Source organism: Chrysemys picta, chromosome 2 (assembly GCF_011386835.1).
Source record: "Chrysemys picta bellii isolate R12L10 chromosome 2, ASM1138683v2, whole genome shotgun sequence".
Lineage (NCBI taxonomy): Eukaryota > Metazoa > Chordata > Testudines > Emydidae > Chrysemys > Chrysemys picta.
The window spans coordinates 214,158,076-214,179,344 of NC_088792.1; positions in this window are offsets into that span (position 1 = coordinate 214,158,076).

A 21,269-nucleotide genomic window follows, 5' to 3' on the forward strand; every position below is an offset into this window, starting at 1 on the left:
ACATTGTAAGCCACAGAACCTCACTCACCCATTCCTGTAATTGACCCATAACCTCTGGCTGTGTTACTGAAGTCCTCAAATCATGATTTAGACGTCAAGTTGCAACACGTTAGAATATTCCTCACATTTGTAGTCTGTAATGTTAAAAAGCTGATTTAAGCATGGATATTTTATTATTAACATTAACCTTTTGCAAGTTAACCTTCATTTATGGTAAATTCAAAAACTGACATATTTTAAATGAACCCCCTTTTGGTTTAAATCATGGATAAAAATAATTCTAAACTCCAGAGTTTTATTGTTTTTGAGACAGTGAATATATATTTTTGTGAAAGAAGAAATGAGTTTGACCTAACAATCTATATTTTGAGTTTCAATCTGATGTGATGTATCTGAGAGGTCAGCTTTTTTCTATATTAGAATTTCTAAATAAAACAATGATAGTCCTTAACAACAGCATCACTGGTATGAAGATACATTTAGATAGTTAGTGGATTTATGTTCTGATGTTCGGAGACTTACAGGTGACTTATTTTCACTTGGATATATATTATAGGGTAAATTCTGATACCCCTAACCATGCTGAATAGCACTACACTCCAAAAGTGGTCCCACTAATTTCAGGGGGATTACTCATAAAGTACTGGGTACTGTTAAGCATTAATACGGGTATCAGAATCTGGTCCAAAACAAAAGCATAATGTGATAATTCCATTATTTTTCTACTAATGAGAAAGTACATTTGTATTCTATTTTCATTTTTTGCTATTCTGTCTGATTATCTTTTAGACTGTATTTTAAAATAATGTCAATGTTTAAAATATGTACTTCTACAGTGTCGGTCATTAAATTTACACTGTACATAGCCTGTGAGGAGACCCAAATTCATGGTGTGCACAGTAAATCAGAGTACTCCTAAAAGATTTTACACAAAGGGTTTAAAAAGTTATCCATTGTTAATGCTAAGATATATGATGAATACAATGAGGTATAACACTACTCTCCCTAATTGCTGCTTCTTTATTGAAAACAGAAAATGAGGATGCCATCTTGATAGGTGACAAATTGCAGCCACACAGATCTGCTTGAAGTCCAAATAGATCATTCATTTTAGATTATACTTGGTGCAACTCAGTTGGAAACCAAGTACAGAGCTCCTGAAGCAAAACATTACATTTGCATCAAGATTTGTTCAAAAATATTCATTTTAACTTCTTCTTTGAAGCAATTTTTCCACCAAATCAGCAGTTCTCTAGTAGTCAACTCACACCTTTCTTTCACTTCCTCCTTTTATTTATAAATCAGGTTTTCATTCAGATCATAAATAATTGGTATTAGCAATATGAAACATGAGGTGTGTTTTATCTTTTAGTTTTATTCCAGGTTTTATTAACAACAGTGACATAACATAATGATGTAATAAATATTAGAGTATCCTATATCCATTCATTTTCCATGTTAATGGGTACCATTAGATTGATCGACTATTTTATCCACATACATCTTCAAGCTCTCTGATGTACAGTTGTTCCATGTTAGGCTATTGTGACTTTTCTAATGGAAAACAATTTAAGAAATAGCATCTGCAACAAGGTCAGTGACATATATTTGTTTTGAAAAAAGAAAGGAGTGACCTACATACCATCTGTAATGACTTTGCCTTCCAGTTATAAAAGCACTTCATGTCTATTTATTTCCACACTGAAAATATAGAAAATCCAAGATATCAAAGTCTGTAATCCTTCCAAGGAAGGGGAAAATATTTTGCAATAACTAGTTAGCTAGTGAGTGTAAGGTCACAGTCACTGGTGAATTCTTGATATACTCCTGTACTCCACTGAATATTCATCTCCATTTGTAAACTGGTGACTAGAGCTGTGCAGAACTTTCATAGTGAAGCCTGAAATTCAAGAGAGATTAGCCAGTTTTCAGGCTGCATGGCCAAAGCAAAACTTGTGCTTTATTTTGTGCAGGAACAGTTAAAAACTCATGGTTTTTATGGTTCAACCCAAATCTAGACACAAAATGTGTTGGTTTGACTGAGTTTTGCTTTTGAATTCTGGGGTCATGAGCTTCAGACCTGAAGGTGAAGCTTAGGGCAGGTTTTCCTATGAGAACTCAAACTTAAAAACAGGTTCACTCAAACCTCTGTAAACAAAACCCCCCCCCCACTGATATTAGTTCATCTGACTGGTAATCCACCCATAACATGAAAACCGACTATTCAAGGTGAAATTTAGCCCTTATTCTAGTTACATTCTTAAAGCCACTTAGGATAGCAATTATACTTAGGCCTAAACTGAACTGTCAGCCCAGAAAAGAGTTCACAGCATGAATTTTTCATTATTATGGACTGAATCCAAACATCCCAAACTTTGGGAACATTCAGATCTTGAGTTCATACTACAAAATCTGGGAGCATTCAGAGTTATGTGTTTGATTGAACCAATACAGAGACAAGTAATTAATGCATAAGCTGAATGTGTTTTGGAAATGTGGACAGTATTAGCAATCTGAGGTATATTAGATGTATGGATATGACTTCAAGAAAATAAAGAAAAGAAAACAAGCAGTCCTAGATGATAGATAAGAAAGTTTGGATATATATTTGATTGTGGTTTTATTTTCAGGTACATCTCCAGTGCTGAGGTTAAAGATATAATAAAAACAAGTTTCAAAATGGATTTTTAGATATCAAAGTGTGGTGTACAGTATGAATAGAGTTGAAATAATGTCTTTGTTTCTATCACAGTAGATATGAAAGGTAATGGGCCAGATCCTGAACTGTGGCTTAGAAACATCTGGTGAAATTCAGTGTGGGAGGGGAGAGTTCAAAGGTGATCCTTAGTGTGTTCTGTGCTGGGCTAGTCCCCTGGCACAAACTGGATAATCCTGAAAGATGTTCAAAACTGTGCCAGCTGACCTGACCCTAAGGGATATCCCAGCAACTAGGGAATAATGAGTCAGAGCGTTGTGCCATCCATGTCTCCTTTGTATCATTCATGCCTCCTTTACATCATCTATGTTTACTATGTAGGGTGAACTATACTATGCAAGGGCCTGGAGAAGAGATTGTGTAGGAGTCACTATAGCAACTGCATGCCACTAAAGGAGTCTTCAAGTGGCTAGGCAAACCACAGAGTTCAAAGGCCATGACCGGCTTTTGTACGTACTTCACACAGAGACGTGCGATGCGGAAGGCTACTGGAGATTTGTGGGTAAGAGAATTCTGTGGAAACTTGAAGGTCATTTACAGAGAGTGATAAAAAGTCTGGATAATTTAAGAACATGAAAATGCCCAAACTGGTCATAGATGCTGGAGCTAAGCATGCTGGGGGTGCAGCAGCACCACCTGATTTGAAATGGTTTCCATGATATATAGGATTTACAGTTTGGTTCAATGGTTTCAGCACCCCCACTATAAAAATTGTTCCATCACCTATGTACTGGGTCAGATCAATGGTCTGTCCAGTATCCTGTCTCCTGCCGGCAGCCAGTGCCAAATGTTTCAGAGAGAATGAACAGAACAGGGCAATTATCGAGTGATCCATCTCTCTGTCGTCCCATCTTCAGCTTCTTGCAATCAGAAGTTTAGGGACATCCAGAGCTTGGGGTTGAGTCCTTGACCTCTTGGCTAATAGCCATTGATAGACCTATCCTCCATTAACTTATTTAATTCTTTTTTGAACCCAGTTATAATTTTGGCCTTCAAAACATCCTGTCAAGAAGTTCGACAAGTTGCTCAATGTTGTGTGAAGACATACTTCCTTATGTTTGTTTTAAACCTGATGCCTATTCATTTCATTAGTTGACCCCTAATTCTTGTGTGATGAGAAGAGGTATATAAAATTCTGTGATGGGGGTATACAAACCCCACACTTTGCAACCAGGGGTTAAGGAGTTGCTCTGGGCTTAGCCAGCCCCTCCCCCCCGACACACACACCTGTAGCAAATGCTACAACTGGAGGAGTTCAAAGGCAGGGGAGCAGCTTGTTTGGTGGCAGACCTGGGAAGAGAGCAGACTTGCAACCTGCACCTCCAGCAGAGGAGAAGTGAGACATGGTAGAATCTCTCCCCACAATAACTGCCCAAAGGTCCCTCCCTGAGGGAAAGGAGGACCGGCTACAGAGACAGCCTGAGAGGGAAGTATTCCCCTCTCCTTTTATGGACCCTGAGTTTTATTAATTCCCCTTTACTTTGTTTGGGCTACCCCAGCAGAGGAAAGCCCTCGGACTGATCTGGCCCAGGAAGGTGGGTTACACTGCAGAAGGAGGCAGTTGCCACCTGAGAGAGGAAGAGAGCTACCATGCTGCACGCCACTGCCAGAAGGTGCTTTACTGTGAGCAGACAACCCTCACACTGCTTAGACCCAGACAGTGACGTTGGGACAATCACAGCGGGGTGACAGGAAGTGGCCCAGGGAGGGCAGCCTTAAGCAGCCATTGGCTGTCAGATCATTGATAGCCCTCAAAGGGCACTGGGATATAATTCAGTGGAGAGGGAGGGTTCAGGCTCCCCTACCAACAACCCCCCTGCATGTCACGGGCATAAGCCCTGATCACTAGGTGACACTTCCTACCAACCAACCCCCCAAGTGTGGACTGTCATAACTTCCTTATTCACTTTCTCCTCACCATACATGTTTTTGTATATCTCTATCATATCCCCGCTTAGTTGTCTCTTTTCTAAGCTGAACAGTCTCAATCTTTTTAATCTCTCCTCATATGGAAGCCATTCTATACCCCCTAATCATTGTTGTTGCCCTTCTCCAGACTTTTCTAAGATATCTTTTTTTTGAAAAGGGGTGACCAGAACTGCATGCAGTATTCAAGATGTGGGCATATCAAGGATTTATGTAGTGGCATTATATTTACTGTCTTATTATCTCTTTCCTAGTGGTTCCTAACATTGTTAGCTTTTTTGACTGCCACTTCACATCAAGCAGTTGTCAACAATTTATGATGACTCCAAGATCTCTTTCTTGAGTGGTAACAGCTAATTTAAATCCCATCATTTTATATAGATAGTTGGGATTATGTTTTCCTATTTACTTTACATTTATCAACATTTAATTTCACCTTCCATTTTCTTTCCCACTCACCCAGTTTTGTGAGATCCTTTGTAACTCTATGCAGTCAACTTTGGACTTAACTAAGTTGAGTAAATTGTGTCATTTGCAACCTTTGCCACCTCACTGTTTACTGGGACCAGTGCTGTTCAACATGTTCATACATGAACTGGGAAAAGTGGTAAAGATCTTTGGGGGACCCTACTACTTATCTATATCCATAGTGAAAACTGACCATTTATTCCTACAATGTGTTTCCTATCTTTTAACCCGTAACTCTGTAGTGCTCAAAAGCTTGTCTCTTTCACCAACAGAAGCTGGCCTAGCAAATGATATTACCTCACGTACCTTGTCTCTTTATTATTTCATTTGACATTTCTCAGTTGGGGAAATAATAATAAAAAAAAATTGAAATACATGATTTAAAATTCAGTGTCTGCAGGTTGGAAATCTGCATGAAGGATTTAATATATTATGTGTATTTGTTTACTGGTACATAGGTATATATAGGGATCAGATTATCTACTGATGTAAATTGGCATAGCTGCATTGACTTCAGTGGAGATGCACTGATTTCTGGAAGACCTGTTGAGAAGCTGGCTCCATATAATTTAAATTTTCAAGGGCATAAAGCATAATAAAGTGGTAGAGGAAAAATTGCTTGAGAACCTGTTTTCCATCAGTACTCAACATTCTACCAGCATTTGAAAATTTAATGCAGTACTGTATAGTTTACATGATGGCTATACATTTGCACTCCCAGCCAGACAAGGAGTCATGTGTAGTTCAGTATCAGTCAGCTCTCTTAATGTTGAAGTGGACTTGAATGAATGGTACACATTCAGTTCTGTAGGAGTTCTCTCTCTTTCCCCTGAGGCAGACATGTTACATTCAGGAATGCTAGATGAAGGAAAGGATTTTTTTAAGAGTCTCTGTTTGAGAGATAAAACAATCTGTATATCATTTTATAATCACAACCACCCTACAGTCATGCGCAAAAATCAATTGTTTATAGTATTCTGTAGGGATGTAAGAAATCCTGAAGAAGAGTACTGGTAGTTACTCTTTTTCAGATAGAGTGACACATACAGCAGAGGAGACTGATTGTATCAGATTTACAAGCTGCTGGATAGCGAACGCTGAGATCAGACTGTCCAAACTATCAATCAGTAGAGAATTTCTGAAAACTAACAGAGAATTAGGAGAATGCTACATATCCAAAGAAGGAAATGACAAAATAGAAATGTTCAGTCACTTTTTGGAAGTGAGAAATCACAAGTGGTCACCTCTAATGCAACAATCCAGTTTCACTGACAACATGCTTCTAAAATTTGGTTTGAAATATATTGCCACTTCCACAGGGCCAAGGAATCCTTTGAGAATTGGAATCATATTTCTCAACACAGTTCCTCCTTGTATACTGACTAAAACTATGAGTAATTAGAGATGGGCACAAATCCAGGTCCTAGATACAATACTTCTCTGTCTTTGTTTTGTTTGTGGAGAGCTTTGGGATCCAAAGCCAAGTCTAGATCTGAATTCCTCATCTGGTCCCTTTATGATAAACTGAACCAAACTCCTGTTACATTTGGAACTTAAACACATTCTCAAATTAATAATACACCTCACCCCGATATAACACGAATTTGGATATAATGAGGAAAAGCAGCGCTTGGGAGGGGGGGCAGGGCTGCGTGCTCTGGTGGATCAAAGCAAGTTCGATATAACACGGTTTCACCTATAACACAGTACGATTTTTGGGCTCCCGAGGACAGTGTTATATTGGGATAGAGGTGTACCACCAGTTGCAGGTCAGAAAAAAAAAAAACTTGTGTTATTCTTCTGTAGAAAACTCAGAATTAAGATGACCATTGATAACCTATAAGGTTAATTGTCCTTTTATCTATAAAAGGAGAAGCAGGTGCAATTCCATTCAAAGCCAAAGTAAGAAAGAGTGGAATCAGGCCAATAATGTTTAAGTTGAACAGCTAAAATAGAGTATTTATTCATGGTGTGCAAAACCTCACACAATAGAGAGATGTAATAATCCCTGTCCAAATTCTTCTGTACTTCAGGATTTTTTTAAATCTATGGGGCAGATCCTCCACAAGTAGTTCTAATGCATCTCCATTATTATTGAAGCACTGCAAGAACAATAGCCCAAATGTAGCAATTTACAGAACATGGATTTCTGGCCCTATTGAAGTCAATGGGAGTTTTATCCTTGACTTCCATACACCTGGGATTTTGCCCCAGATCTCAAATCCTGGCCTTATTTCACTAGTGCTTGTGTAGTTTTTAGTGTTTTTTTTCTTCTTCTGCTTCTTCTTTGTCTGTTGTTTTTCTTTTGTCTGATTTAGAATTCATGGCTTAACTCATGTGCATTGATGTACAGATGTGCAATATCATTTAAATCCATATATATATATATATATTATTTATTTTACTACAGGTGCTAAATTTCAATATCCACTCTTATTCAATGAAACAGGAAGTGACCTCTTTAACATATGATCTACATTGCAAATATTTGCTTTAAAAATGAGAAACAGTTTCTAGAGAAAACACCCACTCTCCTGCATCCCATTCCTGACCTATAGCTCTTGCTGTAGAGGGACCCTGCACACATCTGTGTGACATGTAGATTTAAATATACATTTATATATATTAACCCTATTTTCCTAATGTATGGACTAAGCTTTGATAGCCTTAGAGTAATTGCAACTTTATCCTGCTGACTTCACATACCGGGTCATGAATGAGCCCCATGGGTGTGTATAACCTTAAGGAAAGCCTGCCTTAAACCTACATTAGCATGATGAACTCTTCTGTCTGGTTCTGGGTGTGACATGAGTTGCCAGAAGCAAATGGGCCAGCACAAAGCCCTGAGCCGGGGTGGCTTTCTCGCCTGTTTTCCTGGTAATCTGGATGAGCTTTTCAGTTATTTGGGTCATCTTTGAAAGGTGAATGTGATGAGCTGGGGAACATTAACCCCATAATGTAAGACTCTAAACATGAGGAAGTAATTTTGTTGTCTCTCTCTTGGTGTCATTTGGGGGTGATACTCTACAAAACCAGCATTTTTCTGTGATTCTGTGCTTCAGCACAACAGGTCCGGTCAATTAGCTGGGGAGAGCCCAGCCATATACAAGTGTAGCCATTATGACTAAAGATTATTACTCTATATGGTGTTTACATTGTTACTAGTCATATTGCTATTTAGAGAAGAAAGATTGAAAGGATTGGTGAAGGAGAGAAGAAAAGAACAAAGCCAATCTTCCATGGCCTAATACATTTTGTTAAACAGGCTGTAGAATTGTAATTAGGATCTGTAGCTTTTGAGCCACAAATCCTGGATATCCACAGACCAAGGTCCTTAGGTAAGAAAACTATCCCTCTTGGGACACAATCCCTGCCCTTTTGGGCCTCCCTCTATGGCAATTTGTGACTTTGCACCTTCCTCAATGGAAGTCCTGTATTACATTTTACAGTCTTTCCCTGTAGTGCACTTTTTAATCTAGCATTACTGTCTATATAAACATGGAATCCATAATCTTTCTTGGTCTTTGAAGAAGAACAGGAGGCAGCATGATCTAGTGTACAGGGCATGGGACTGGTGTCAGGAGGCCTGGTTTCTATTCCTGTCTCTTCCATGTACCTGCTGTGTGACTTTGGGAAAGTCACTTCACCTCGCTGCACTCCTGTTGCCCCATCTGTTCTCGGTCTTGTCTGGAATTATAAACTCTTCAGATCAGGGTCTGTCTCTGTGTTTGTATAGTGCCTGCCACAATGGAGCCCCATTCTTGGCCGTGGCCTCTAAGTGCTACCATAACACAAATAATCATTTTAGTATAGTTCAGAAGAGACAGGTTTCTCATTACGAGAATTTGTAGGTGCCTGCAAGTCAACATGTGGTCGTAATAAGTCGGATGCAATTAGCAATGTTTTATACTTAGAAAAAATCAGAATAAAACATCAGAGATGAACTGAGTTTAACCAAGACATGCTGTTTAAAAAGTAAAAAATATCATCTGACAAATAATCTTTTAGTCTGTTTCCTCTTTATGCCAATTTATTAAAACATCATCACCACTAGAATCTTTGTTTGGCAGCAGAGTCATCATCACAAAAACTATAGCTTATACCCATTCTTTAAACAATTAGGAAGAGCCTGAGGATTACATGGAAAAGATAAACATGTATCTATAATAAATGTAATCCAGTTAGAGAATGACATTGTCAAAAATACATAAAAGGTATACTGCTTGTGTTTAACTAAATTTTGAAAACTTTTTTAAGCATGACAGTTAAATGTTAAAGTTTACAGATTCCTAGTTTAAGCACTATAAAATCCAGCTAAAAAATTGCGACCATCAATTTCCATGTCATTTTATATCCAAAACGTTATATTATATTTCATGTTCTGATGTTATGAAGAATTCAGATTTTTGATTCTTGAATCCCTCAATATCTTTATCCAAGCTATTTTGGCCATTCATTTAAAAATCTGTTTTCAATGCTGGTATAAAATATTAGATTAATTCAAAAAAATTAATTGCAAGCTATAAATTGTCATATAGAGTAAGTACCATATGCGGTAAGTATTCTCTACATCAATTTGAAATATATTTATTAACCTTTGGTATTTTTCTAGATCATATGTCGCTGAAACAACATGGTGTGACTAAAAATGGGCAAACTTACAAAAAAGAAATCAGGGCCAACTCCTTGGCCCAGGCTAAATTCCTTCTGTATAATCCCAGTGGCAAAGTGGGTGACATTCAGAGTTTCCTGAAAGAGACAGTTAGGGACTGCCCTGTCATAAGGAATCTCCTACTGGAGTATATGCCAACTCTATGTCACTCACTCCCACGACCATGTCTGCACAGGGGGCAGGTTCAAACTTGAGATTTCCTAATAAGAAAAAGGGGGGGGGGGCAGTTCAGCTTCCATCCAGTAGGCCTAATGTATAATAGATAATTTACACAATGCCATATAAGAAAGCTTATCCTTTGCTCAATTCCTCAACTCCTGTGATCCTATATTTTTTTGAGGAAGAGGAGACACAATTTGGCCTCACGTGTATGTTATTTCTCTGACAGTGCAGCCGTGCTTTGCATTTGTTTTCCTCTTCAATAATATCATCCGTATCAAAAAGTTAGTTGACTTTGACCTGTTTTATTATTATTACTCATTCTTTGTATTGTAGAAGCAACTACCTGCCAGGGCCCCATTGTCCTAGGCAATGCACAAACATATAACAAAGAAACAGTTCCTGCCCTATCAAGCTTGCAATCCAAGTATGAGGTAACTACAACACAGATCAGGGGAGCACCAGGAAACAAAGCACATGATATGAGTCAGCAGGACATGCAGTTGTCATTGTACACCAGTTGCCTTTTTGGTATCTTTAGTTCAAGCACTCCTCTCTCACATCTTAGATCTTTTCTTAAAAGTGAATTACTTTCTCATCGTTGTAATATAAACATGGCTGAATTTGCCTCTTAAAAATTCCGTACACACACACACACACACACATTAAATGCCTGTTCAAGTAATGTTTCTCTACTTTACATTTGCTTGCTCAGGAATGATTTGATTTATAACTTTATAGGCATGAATATCTGCCCTGTGAACTGTAAAAGGCATCATACCATTCCAGGCCCACATTTCTATGATACTATGACTGTTTAATTATCTTCTCTCTTGAATTGATGGTAGATTTGTAACATTGTTAGTTTAATCAAATCAGCATTGTAAAGAAGATGTACAAAGTCCATCTACAGGATGTTGAGCTCTGACCCCAAACTGCAAATTGTGTTAAAGGGAATTTGTTTACATGATTTGACACATTGCCAGTTTACAATAAGGAAAAGAAAACTCACCTTACATGCTCTTGCCTATGTTTCTAACATTCGGCAGGCATCAGGCATGAGCGGAGACAAAAGTGATCTGCCACTTTCTCAACATTTAAGAACTGCAGCCTTAGTGGTTAGAAGTGGGTCAGTGAAACTACAGTGTAAGCTCTTTGGGGTAATAATCATACTTCCTTTTATGTTTGTACAGAAGCTGCCACATAGTGGGTGCTACTGGAACCACCTAAATAATAGTCAAATAATACTGCTCAGTCTCATTCAAGCATCATATTCTGCAATGATTAATTACAAGATTGGTCTACTTTATTAATTATTATCATTATCCCTTTTTCTGACACCAATGTCACCCCTATGCTTAGTGGTAGCAGTAGTCATGGACCTTGGAGGTCCACTGGAGGAGAAATCAATGACATAAGAGTTTGAGTATATTCTAAGTGTAACATGCTGTATTTACACTTACACCAGTCCTAGAACAGAGCTGGTCAAATCGCATGCAGGGCAATCCCATCTTCCAGGAACCTCAACCCAGTACCTTTACCTTCTTCCCAGGGAGTAACTCCACCTCAAGAATTGACTGTAACGAAGCCTGAGCCAAAGAGTTAAACTCTCTAGCTGCACACAGACTTCCCTCTGTACAAAACCTTGCATATCCCAAAAGTCAAAACTTGCTTGCATACTAAGAAAAAATTTGAAAGATGATGTGTAACAGTGCCACTTGGTGACATCCGCCCCAGCATTATTATTATTTGTATGATGATAGTTCCTCAAAGCCCAGCTGAGATCCGGACCCCATTGTACTACACACTGCAAACAAATAGTAAGAGAATGACCCTGCTCTAAAGAGCCTACGTAAGTGTCCCTGCTCTGAGGAGCCTTTCGTAAGTGTTGCCACATAGTTACCACAGATATCTCCTGTTCCACTAGGGGGAAAACTGTAGTAATCACAGACACCGCTGTTTGGTAACCATGTGGCAAATGCTGCTTTTTGTATCCATTGTTCTCTCTTTTCTTCACACAAGGAAACAAAAACAGATGAAAATGGTTGTCTATGCAGGAAGAAGTCTGTTCTCTCTCCCTGGAGCAGGGTAACTTAAGTGTCAGTAGGCAGTGCTGTTGCTCCAACAAGGACCGAGTGACATGGAAGTTTTATATATATATTAAAGGACAATATTCATTTTACAGCATAGCTGGACTCCACTGAAACACACTTTCAGCTTAAATTCTTTTTAAGAATCCACTTGTGACCCTTCTGTTATTTTCTCAGCACTTCACTAATAGCCAGGTCTCATGCTGTGCTTGCTTGAAGGGGCATGGGACCTTCATCCCAGTGGGTAGGTTTATCATGATCTAAAACACTGGTTGCATGCTGTTCTTAGCAGACCATGAAATCAAATTAATTACATTGCATGAATCTATATTGCTTGCTGCAATCGGACTTGGTGAACTGATGCTCTGCTGTTAAGATACCTTGCACCCTAACTATTTCTCTGGGCTTTGTATTTCCTCCACATCACAAGACACTGTGGTTCCTGCTTCTGGTTTCACTCCACAAATGGCAAGGAATTTTCCCCCATATCAAAATAGAGCTCAATTTTACCCTTCTCCCTGAAAGGGTCTCCCACTAGGCCATAACCTCAAAAAGTAGAACTGATATTTGCCATATATTTACTCCAAGAACTACAGATAGACAAATTTTGGCTTCACCAAAAAATAGTGGCAGAGAGTGTATAAAGCATATAGTATCTCAATCCTTAATAAGAGCCCTGACTTCCACTATTTCAGATGTCCCAACTCTTCATAGAGTATCAGGAAGCGTTTTTGTTTGCTGGCACTCAGACTGTATTTGTTATTGATTTTTTTTCCCAGCTGATACCACAGGTGCTCCTCCCACTTCATCTGCTCCTTTGTTTCTCAGGGACCCTGAAAAATCACACGGGTGATGTGTTCCAACAGAAATTAGATTGTTTGCCTGTTCATTCCTTCTCGCTTTTTGCTGCTAAGTTATTTTTGCAATTTACACATTCGGCAGACAACCAAACACCTTGCAATTTCTTCCTTGTTCAACTGTCAGCCTCCTATAAGCTGGAGTTAATTTCATCATCCCATGCATTTCTCTCTTACAAAAATATGACAAACAGCATCCAACCATAACTGCCTGTAATGGTGTTTTTGATGAAAAATGATGTTATTTGAACGTTTAGGGCTTCAGTGTTAAATTGTTTGGTTATTTTTGTAAAATGTATTAATTTCTATCACACACACACTGATTTTTCTAGGCTAAAAATGCTTTGAAAGCTCTTCAAAAATAACCTAATGTTATAAAATAATAGTGGGAGCCAAATTCCAAATCATGAAGCTTTTTTGTAGGCCTTTTGATGGACTCATTGTTTCCTTCATCAAGAGTATATTTATGTCTGTAGCTTAAACAATGAACCAGAAACCGCACAGCTGGTTGGCAACTCAAAGCTGCCAGACATTAGCACTATCTTTGTTACTGCTGTATTATTTTTTTATGAATAATGGGTATAGATTTACCTTGCCTCATAGAAATGGGCAGTCACCTACAGTTAGGGAAAGAATGCACACAAATGAAGGCAAAATGTACAGGCATTAAGCCACCTTTTTGGATACATGATCCTTGGGCCAGCAGCTGCCAGTGCAATACAGGGCATTTAAAGGCTGCTGTATCTAATAGTGTCTGCTGACAGCCTACAGGGGACATTATGGCATCCGAGGCTTGGCTAAGATATCTTATCCCCGTCCCTGTCACCCATGCTGGATGTGGAAGGGGTATATCATAGGAGCTGCTATTCCACTAAAGGATTCTGCCTTGCAAAGTACTATTAATTTTGAATCTGACTCTAACCTCTAATATTATAATAGTCTAATTATTCTTGCAGTCAGTCAAGGTTGGCTTGAGACATCAAGTGGTCTGGAAATGAAAGGTTTTAAGTATCCTCAGAATTCCCCAATTCTCCCACAATAACGCCTCTATGACTTCATCATGGAAGACTTCATCATACCTTCTCCCTCTTTGTTACAGTTACACTCAATCAGCCAACAGACAATAGCATATGTCTGATTTGCCCTCCAGTTGCCCTAGCTTCACACCAGTGTAACTCCAGTACTGTCAGTGGAGTTATTCTTGATGTACAGTGACGTAAATGAGAAGAGACTCTGACTCCATGTGACTAATGTGGCCATGCACACAATGCACAATAATCAAATACCAGGGTAAGGGGATGCTGAGAGAATTATATGTATAACTATAACATTCCCTTTCTTCTTGTACCTTAACTTATCTCTTTGTTGAAGCACAGGTCAGAGTTCTGTCTTGTCAGAAAACACTACCCAGAGATAGGATATCCTAGGGTTACCATTCGTCCGGATTTACCCGGACATGTCCTCCTTTTTGTACTAAAAATAGCGTCCGGGGGGAATTTGTAAAGCACTCACAATGTCCGGGATTTCCCCCCCAGGCAGAGCAGACCGAGCGGCTGGGAGGGCTGCAGGGAAGTCCCGGGCTGGACTCCGGAGCAGCTGTAGAGGAGCCGGATCCGCCCTGCATTCTGAGCAAGTGTATCAGCACAAAGTGCAGCCCTCCCCTTTTGCAACTGGGAGCGGTTTCTGCCATGCAGCGTAGCAAAATGGGAGCGAGAGCACTTTGTGCTGATACAAGGGCAGCTCTCCCCTGCAGTCCGGTCCGGGCCAGGGACCGGGTTTTGTTGTGCAGGGCCAGGGACCCGGTTTTGTTGTGCTGGGGAGCTCAGCCACGTGTCCGGCTCGCACAGAGCCCAACACCCTGTTCTGAGCAGCAGGGTAAGGGGGCCAGGGGGCAGGAAGGTTCTGGAGGTGGCAGTCAAGAAACGGGGGGGGGGCTTTTTGGGGGGAGTGGAGAAAGTTTTGGGCAGTCAGGGTACAGGTAGGGGGTAGGGTCCTGGGGGGCAGTTGGGGGGGTCTTAGGAGGGGGCAGTTAGGGGACAAGGAACAGGGAATCTTAGGTAGGGGGTGGGGTTCTGGAGGGCAGTTAGGAGCAGGGGTCCCAGGAGGGGGCAGTCAGGGGACAAGGAGCGGGGTGGGGGGCTGAGAGTTCTGGGGGGGAGCTGTCAGGGGGCAGGAGTGGGGAGAGGGATCAGAGCAGTCAGGGGACAGGGAGCAGAGGGGTTTAGATGGGTTGGGAGTTCTGGGGGGGGGGCTGTCAGGGGGCAGGAGTGCGGAGAGGGATCGGAGCAGTCAGGGGACAGGGAGCAGAGGGGTTTAGATGGGATGGGAGTTCTGGGGGGGGCTGTCAGGGGGTGGGGAGTGGTTGGATGGGGCGTTGGAGTCCCAGGGGTCTGTCTGGGGGTGGGGGTGTGGATAAGGGTTGGGGCAGTCAGGGGACAAGAGGCAGGGAGGCTTAGATAGGGAGTGGAGTCCTGGGGGGCAGTTAGGGGCAGGGGTCCCAGGAGGGGGCAGTCAGGGGACAAGGAACGGGGGGAGGGTTGGGGGTTCTGGGGGGCGGGAAGTGGGAGGGGCAGGGGCGGGGCTAGGGCGGGGCTCCTCCCATCCTCTTTTTTGCTTGCTGAAATATGGTAACCCTAGGATATCCAATTGTATTGAGAAGCTGCAAAAAGGACCCTAGGCTATGGATCAATTGAATCTAAAAGCAGATGCCCTCAATAGTGGGATATGTTAGAGAGGAAGCAAATTCTCTGAAGCTTCTTTTCCTACTAGCATCACCTTATTCTAGCCAATTGGTTTTTTATGCAGATGCTGCATTCAGCTAGACACTGAGAAATATGGGAGTGGTGTCCTTCCTGTTTCCTATAAAGGAGATGTAGAACTGGTTCCATCTGTACACTGCACTGGCACTTAAACCTTTGTTGTCTTCTCAGCCCTTCCAAAAGTTTCAAATAGAGATTGAGCAATACAAAGAAGAGAAATAAGCAGAAGAGGGGTATAGAGGTGGAGGAGCAGTTGCCTATAACAACTGTCTGGGTTCTGGGAGGAAAGACCTATTTCAAGTCATTTCAGTTCACCGCAGTGCTTTCCTGAAGGCAGAAAAAGAGCATTTGGTGCTCAATTATGTGTCCTAAGCCCCACAGTGAGGTCAAGAAGCTGTGCTTTTTGAGTTATCTTTTTAAGTTGCTTGAAAAAAGGCTTAGCATTAGGCACTGACAAATTTAAATCTGACATACTTTACATTAAGTTTCCATTTATAAAGTGTTTATAATGATTAATTGATGTTGTAAGCAAGTTACAGACATGATACTGTATTGTATTGTAGACAGTGATAAGCAAATCCATAGAAGATGCTCCAAATTGTATAAGCCATGGTAATAAGCAACCTTTTAACCTGTTGGATGCTATAACAACCAATAGTTATTAAACATTTATTAAAATACATCCTGTATTAATATTTTCAAACCTATGTATAAGCACAGTCTACATAAGAGTTCACCAGTTTATTATTAATAAAAATACTATATTAGAAAAATAATGAACTGAACAGACTTTGGAAATCCCATCTGATTCAATTATTTAACTAGATGATAAAAATGGGTCACTAGATCTGTTTAAACTCTATAGGAAACCAGTTTCACACACTGGCAAAATTTGTTTTCTTTTTCTCACTGTTGCTTTGACATCAAATCAGGGGCTATGGATGTTTTATATTCTCCTTTTTTTAAAAAGGGAGAGAGAACATTCTTTAAAACATTTGGTTACATTTTTGTTATTTAATCTAATGGCCACTGGATTTTGAAACCTGTAAAACAATTTGTTGATAAATTATTTCACAATTGTGAAGTAGTAATTATGCTTTCAAAATTTAGCACATATGATCAGCAGTTTATGGCAATAATCCCAGAAACCAAGCAAATTGATGCTGAAATCAGGCTAATTATCCATTCTGTTATCAATGTAAATTAGGGCTGTCAATTAATTGCAGTTAACTCACACAATTAACTACAAAAATTAACTGCAACTAAAAAAATTTATCGCGATTAATCGCACTGTTAAACAATAGAATAATAAATTTCAATTGGTAAATTTTTTTGAATGTTTGTCTACATTTTCAAATATATTGATTTCCATTACAACGCAGAATGCAAAGTATACAGTGCTCACATTATATTATTTTTTATTACAAATATTTGCACTGTAAAAATGATAAACAAAAGAAATAGTATTTTTCAGTTCACCTCATACAAGTACCGTAGTGCAATCTTTACCATGAAAGTGTAACTTACAAATGTAGATTTTTTTTGTTGCATAACTGCACTCAAAAACAAAATTTGTGACTCAACTCCTTGTGGGAGAATTGTATGTCCCCTGCTCTGTTTTACCACACTCTGCCATATATTTCATGTTATAGCAGTCTCGGGTGATGACCCAGCACATGTTGTTTGATTTACGAACACTGTCACTGCATATCTGACAAAATGCAAAGAAGATACCAATGTGAGATTTCTAAAAATAGCTACAGCACTCGACCCAAGGTTTAAGAATCTGAAGTGCCTTCCAAAATCTGAGAGGGACGAGGCGTGGAGCATGTGTTCAGAGGTCTTAAAAGAGCAACACTCCAATGCAGAAACTACAGAACCCGAACCACCAGCAAAAAAATAAATAAAAAGAAAATAAAAAATCAGCCTTCTGCTGGTGGCATCTGACTCAGATGATGAAAATGAACATGCATTGCTCCACTCTGCTCTGGATTGTTATCAAGCAGAACCCATCATCACCATGGATGCATATCCTCTGGAATGGTGGTTGAAGCATGAAGTGACATATGAATCTTAAGTGCATCTGGCACGTAAATAGCTGGTTACAACAGTGCCATGCAAACGCCTGTTTTCACTTTCAGGTGACATTGTAAACAAGAAGTAGGCAGTTATCTCCTGCAATTATAAACAAACTTGTTTGTCTGAGCGATTGGCTGAAGTAGGACTGAGTGGATTTACAGGCTCTAAAGTTTGACGTTGTTTTATTTTTGAATGCAGTTATTTTTTGGTACATAATTTGACATTTTTAAGTTCAACTTTCATGATATAGAGATTGTACTACAGTACTTTTATTAGATAAATTGAAATATACTATTTCTTTTGTTTTTTTACAGTGCAAATATTTGTATTTAAAAATAAATAGAAAGTGACCACTCTACACTTTGTATTCTGTGTTGTAATTGAAATCAATATATTTGAAAACTTCCCAAAATATTTAAATAAATGGTATTCTATTATTGTTTAACAGTGCGATTAATCGTGATTAATTTTTTTAATTGCTTGACTGCCCTAATTTAAATAATTTTTATTTGTATTATGGCAGTGTCAAGAGCCCCCAGTCACGGTTCGGAACTTCTCATTGTGTTAGGTGCTGTAAACACATTAAATGAAGAAACAACCTCAAAGAGCTTACATTCTTAGCATATGATGACGCACAACGGGTGGGTAAACATTGGTGAAGGGGGATAATCAGTAAAAGGCAAGATAACACATCATGTTTTTGCATTGTGACTAGAATGGCATGCACATGCAAAGGAGTTTAGTCTACCTCCTCCCTGCCCCCTTAAATCCCCACAGGTGCTGCCTGAAATCAGGGTCCAGGCACGCAGGAGTAAAAATGGGTTATGCACTTTTTTATTCCCTCCCTGGAGAAGATGGGTGTGGAGTGACTCAAACATAAGAACAAAAGAATGGCTATACTGTTTCAGATCAATGTTCCCTCTAGCCCCCAGTACCCTGTCTTCCAACAGTGTCTGGTGCCAGATACTTCAGCGGGAATGAAGAAAACAGGGCACTTAATAACAGGGGATGGATCACTGAGTCATTCCCAGCTTCTGGCAGTCAGAGGTTTAGGGACACCCAGAGCATGTGGTTGTATCCCTGACCACCTTAGCTAACAGGCATTGATGGAGCTATCCTCCATGAACTTATCTAATTCTTAACCCAGTTATGCTTTTGCCCTTCATGACACCCCCTGGCAACTAGTTCCATAGGTTGCTTGTGCATTATGTGAAGAAGTACTTCCTTTTATTTGTTTTAAACTTGATACCTATTAATTTCATTAGGTGACTCCTGGATCTTGTGTTATGAGAGAGTAAATAACACTTCCTTATTCACTTTGTGCACACCTTTCATGATTTTAGAGACTTCTACAATATCCCCACTTACTATCTCCTTTATAAAAATGGTTTCAGAGTAGCAGCCGTGTTAGTCTGTATTTTTTATAAAAATGAATAGTCTCAGTCTTTTTAATCTCCCCTCATATGGAAGCTTTACCAAACCCCTAATCATTTTTGTTGCCCTTCTCTGGACATTTTCTAATTCAAATATATCATTTTTCAGATGGGGCAACCAGAATTGCACAAAGTATTCAAGATGTAGGTGTACCATTGATTTATATAGTAGCTTTATGATATTTATCTTATTTTCGGTGCTTTTTCTAATGGTTCCTAACATTCTGTTTGCTTTTTTGACCACTGATGTTCATGGAGCAGCAGATCTTTTCACAGAAAAATCTACAATCACTTCAAGATAACTTTCTTGAGTGGTAACAGCTAATTTAGACCCCATAATTTTAATGGATAGTTGGGATTATGTGTATTAATGTGCATTACTTTGCATTTATCACCATTGAATTTCATCTGCCATTTCCTTTACCACTCACCCAGTTTTATACGATCTTGTTGTTACTCTTTGCAGTCTGCACTGGACTTAACTATCTTGAGTAATCTGCAAACTTTGCAACTTCACTGTTTACCCCTTTTTTCTAGATCATTTTAAAATATGCTGAACAGCACTGTTCCCAATACATATCTTTCGAGGAGCCCACTTTTTACCTCTCTCCATTGTGAAAACTGACCATTTATTCCTTCCTTTTGTTTCTTGTCTTTTAACTAGTTACTGATCCATGACAGGTCCTTCTCTTTTATCCATGACTGCTCACTTTGCTTAAGAGCCTTTGGTGAGTGACTTTGTCAAAAGGCTTTCTGAAAGTCCAAGTATACTATATCCACTGGATCACCCTTGTCCACGTGTTTGTTGATCCCCTCAAAGAATTCTAATAGATTGGTGAGGCATGATTTCCCTTTACAAAAGCCAAGTTGACTCTTCCCCAATAAATCATATTCATCTATGTGTCTGATAATTCTGTTCTTTACTATAATCTCAACCAATTTGTCCAGTAATGAAGTTAGGCTTAGTAGGCTGTAATTGTCAGGATTTCCTCTGGAGCCTTTTTTAAAAACATCAAGAATCTGGCACAGAGGCTGATTTAAGCAATAGGTTATTTACTACAGTTAGTAGTTCTGCAATTTCATATTTGAGTTCCTTTAGAACTTTGGGGAGAATATCATCTAGTCCAGTGACTTATTACAGTTTAATTTATTGATTTGTTCTAATACCTCCTGTATCAACACTTCATTATGTGACAGTTTCTCAGATTTGTCATCCAAAAAGAATGGCTCAGTTTTGGGAATCTCCCTCACATCTTCTGCAGTGAAGACTGATGCAAAGAATTCATTTAGCTTCTCCACAACAGCCTTGTCTTCCTTGAGTGCTCCTTTAGCACCTCGACTGTCCACTGGTTCCACTGACCGTTTGACTGGTTTCCTGCTTCTGATGTACTTCAACATGTATTTGCTGCTAGCTTTTGTGTCTGGTGTTAATTGCTCTTCAAATACTTTTTTGTCCTGCTTAATTATATTTTTACACTTGACTTGCTGGAGTTTGTTTGTTTCTGTTTTCCTCAGTAGGATTTGACTTTCAATTTTTAAAGGATGTCTTTTTGCCTCTAACCACCTCTTTTGGTCAATTTAGCCATGGTGGCATTTTTGGGGTCCTTTTATGGATTTTTTTAAAAAATATATTATTTTGACTCCACCTCTCCTACTCCCTGGCCACCATAGTTTGTGGGAGGGAGAGTGTGTTAGTAGTAATTTATTACTGGTATTGGCATGGAGTATATTACATTCCTCAGGAGGTAGTAGGGAATAAATTGTGATTGTCAGCATCACATTTCCATTCCTGGGTTGCTCCTGCACAACTATGCATTATGGCTTTCTATTGCCTTGTTTTTTTGTCTATATCATTAAAATCTGCTTGTGACCACAGTTACCAACTTTCACAATAAGCCAAAAATTAGGTAAGCCCATTTCAAAACAAGGCCAAAGCAAGCCAATCCCTAAGAACCCCAACACTCTATGTGACTAGATCCCCCCGGTGTGCAGTCTGGGACTATGGTGGGCTCGCTGTGCACCCCTGACTCTCCCCCCCTTGTCCCTGCTTGCCCACCCCCTTACTCCTGCTTGCCGGGAGCCAATCAAAAAAAGAAGCAACAAGCTACAA